Source organism: Dipteris shenzhenensis, chromosome 13, assembly GCF_047967505.1.
Source record: "Dipteris shenzhenensis isolate YYH24624 ecotype China chromosome 13, Dip_SZ_1.0, whole genome shotgun sequence".
In the NCBI taxonomy this organism is placed as follows: Eukaryota; Viridiplantae; Streptophyta; class Polypodiopsida; order Gleicheniales; family Dipteridaceae; genus Dipteris; species Dipteris shenzhenensis.
The window spans coordinates 10,924,627-10,928,296 of NC_141608.1; positions in this window are offsets into that span (position 1 = coordinate 10,924,627).

The window sequence follows — 3,670 nt, forward strand, 5'->3', positions numbered from 1 at the left end:
AGTTACCTCCTTTGATGTAGGAGAGGTGCCATTGATTTAGGCCACCCTCTCTCCCATTCTATAAAAGAGAGGACTTCCTCTCTACTCAATGGAACATTTTGCCATTTGGTTCCCACACTCTCTTCCATTATGTCCTCCTTCACTCCCGCTTTCCAACATTTGGTATCAGAGCCTCCTTGAGTCCTCAGCCCATTCTAGCTTCAATATGCCACCTCATCATCTTCCTTTCCACCCTCCACCTTCTTCATTTCTGTCCTCTTTCTCCCTAGATTTTGCTTAGCTCCATTCTCCTCCATTAAGTGACCATTCCCAGAGCCCTCTGAGCAAGTATCCTCTACTTGGGGCGTACCTTTGACACCAAGCATTCTTTGAAATTTCACTTCATTTGCCCATGACGACACGATCTCTATTCGCTGAACTTTCAAGCAATTCGGCCTACAGACATGATATTTCGTTAATTCCTCTGAGCCATGGGTGGGTGACACTATGACCTTGTTGCTTATGAAATTTGAGCTCAATGCTTGCTAGAGTAAGGAGAAACAAGCAAAAGACTAGTCGGAGAAGGTGCTACTGTCATGAGCAATGCTACGCGTTTTTTTGGCAATCCTCCTAGGTGGACAATCTCTGGTATAAGGTCTTCAAATTTGCGTTAAAAGCCCTCTCAGTTATGCTTCATAGAGCTTGAATCAAGCCCTCCAAATTACTCTGTTTTTTACTCTTCAGTTTTGGGCATTTTTTATTGTTGAATGCTTGATGCAAGCTTGGAGATGACTTATTGACATAAAATTATTGGTTAATAATGCCTAGCTCTTGTTCACCTTCCAATGATAAGCAAAGAAGAAGAAACAAGCACTTAGATATGTTAATGGGACTTCAACTATACCTGTAGATGCTAAAAGGCTAGAGAAAGCTTATGCAATGGTTGCATTAGATTTGGGAGATGATTACGTGCATCATATTTCAGACTTGGAATCCCCTTTTGAGGCCTGGCATAAGTTAGATGTGTTATTTGGTGCTAGCTCTCATACTTCTAAGTTGAATTTGAAAATTAAGTTCTTTGAACTTAAGATGGATGGAGACAATGTTGCAGCTCATGTTAATACTTTGAGGAGTCTTATGAAACAATTGGCCTCAATCAACTCTCCAGTTATTGAAGATGATGCTATGGCTATGCTCTTGAAGAGTATGCCTCAAGACTATGATTATGTTGTGACTACCTTGAAGAACCTTCCCCAAACCACACTGGAGGGCATCATCAATGCTCTACAAGAGGAAGAGAGAAAGAACACTTCAAGAATGGGTGAAGTACACACACAAGCTCTTGCAGTAAAGTTTTCATGAAAGAGCAAGTACAAGGCATGCAAGCATTGTGAAAAGACCAATCATCTTGAAAAACATTGCTACAAGATCCATCCTTGCACTTATTGTGGCAAGAACAATCATTTAGAGAAGTTTTGCAATGAGAAGAAGAAAAACATGGCAAATCTGGTTGAAGAGAGAACTCCATCAACAAATGAAGAATCAAACTTTGTGGTAGAAGATAAAGACTATGCCTTTTGAGCACTTTGTCTTTTGAACTTTATTTATCATCACTTGGGTCAATTTTTGAGGTTCTACTCCAAAAACAATGTTATGTGTTTTGTGTTTTGTCTTTTGTAAATCACCTCTGGTCACCATATGATGTAGGCCATGTGATATGTGTTTGGTCTACCCCATTTTTGTAAACCTTGACTGTTGGGCACCTTTGCTAGCATGAGATCCTATCCATAGATTTACCCTTGACCACCATGAGATGGCATGAGAAACTATGTGACTAGATGTATCCTTGACATAGCAAGAGGCAAACCAGGGTATGTTGGGATATGTGTGATCAAGGGCTTGCTAGGTGCATGTGTGCATCCACTAGCAGTCATATGGTTGTGTGTGTGTGTGTAGAAGAGGCACACTTAGTGCCATAGACCATGACATAGGTGATTATGTAATGCAAAGGCCCCACATGGGGTGGTGCCTATGATTGTGGAGTTCTTATGATTTAGGAGTTACCTCCTTTGATGTAGGAGAGGTGCCATTGATTTAGGCCACCCTCTCTCCCATTCTATAAAAGAGAGGACTTCCTCTCAACTCAATGGAACATTTTGCCATTTGGTTCCCACATTCTCTTCCATGATGTCCTCCTTCACTCCCACTTTCCAACAGTTATTGTAATGCTTATAAGCTTCTACAATCTTTTGAGCTATTAGAAATATCCCTCACATAAATTTGGGTAAGTGATAGTAGTATATGAAAACTCTTGTCGATGATGTGACTCGTCTGGACCACAAGTCTCCAATAATGTTAGATACAATCGACCTTAGAGACAGTCCTGTGACTCTACTGCATATACACCACCCATAGAAAATAATACAACTGTTAAATTCAAAAACAAAGGCTAAAAAGAAAAACAAAGAAACTCCAAATTCTAGGATTTACCCTACCATAAGCACCATAGATAAGTATATAAGCTAAACCTTAGATTAAATTCATGAACTTCAAAATGCTTCTCATATTTAGAAGTGAAAAATGTGTTCTCCTTGTAGCGGCCGATGATCTTAAAATCATTATAGTGCTTAAATTCGAAGACAACAAACATAATCACAAGGCAGTGGTAAATCGCCAAGCACCCAAAGAACACATACTAGCCTCTATGGTTGACTACAATTGGAAGTGATGCTCAATGAAAGTGCTTTGGGTTGCTAGCTAGTTGGTTGAAATGGATCAAGCCCTCATCCATATCTATCCAATGATAGAACCAAAGGATGGAGGTGTGGAGTGAGATTGTTGTTTTTCTTACAATGAAAAGGAACTTCTATTAATGCTTGAAAAAACATGTCTTCCCAAGTAACGTTTAAGTAGGTTCTCACCATGTTTTTCTTGTTGGATGGTGGCAAGTATGCTACCAAAAGGTGCTGACCATTACAAAGACTGAAGGAAGCTTGGTTATCTCATATGAGAAATCATCTTGTTTCCAGAGAACCCAGCACACTGCCTAGGGAATCTTTGGAGTAGGAGCTAGCAACCAAGAAGGTAGACTATACAGCTGGCCAATATCTCACAGTGAGGATATTAAAAAATGCATGCAAGCCATGGCGTGTAGAAATGCTCTTGCCTTTCAGCAATCGCTCTAGAATGCGGAATATCGCGCTCTCAAAGGGCACGTAGGGCGTAAATGATATCCTGCTAGATGGTGACAAGAGAGGCCATTGGAATGATGTACTGGCCTCCCATCACCAAGCTAAAATGGGTGACCCAGATGTGCCAGGTAGTAATACTGGAAGCTATCTCCCACATGCTATCTTTTGTCAAAGGTATCGGGCCAGCACAATTGGTTGGAACCGCCTCATATGCCTTGATCCTAGCTCGAATTAGTCTTGGATCCGCGGGAAGGCTGAATTGTTGGGATCTATCAAGAAAGCATGTTCCCCATCTATGAGCCACACAACCATCTCCCAAGTGAAGTCTCCCTGCATCCACTGGGTGTTGGCCCACCAAATCCTCTGCGTTGCTAGGCATCGCTAGATACAATGGGGTCTCATCTCTATCACTTTGTCCACATTGGCTTTGTTACTGTTGTTAGCAGCTATTTCTTGCTTGCTTGAGCTCACGTGAGTGGTGATCATGTCTTGAACCACAG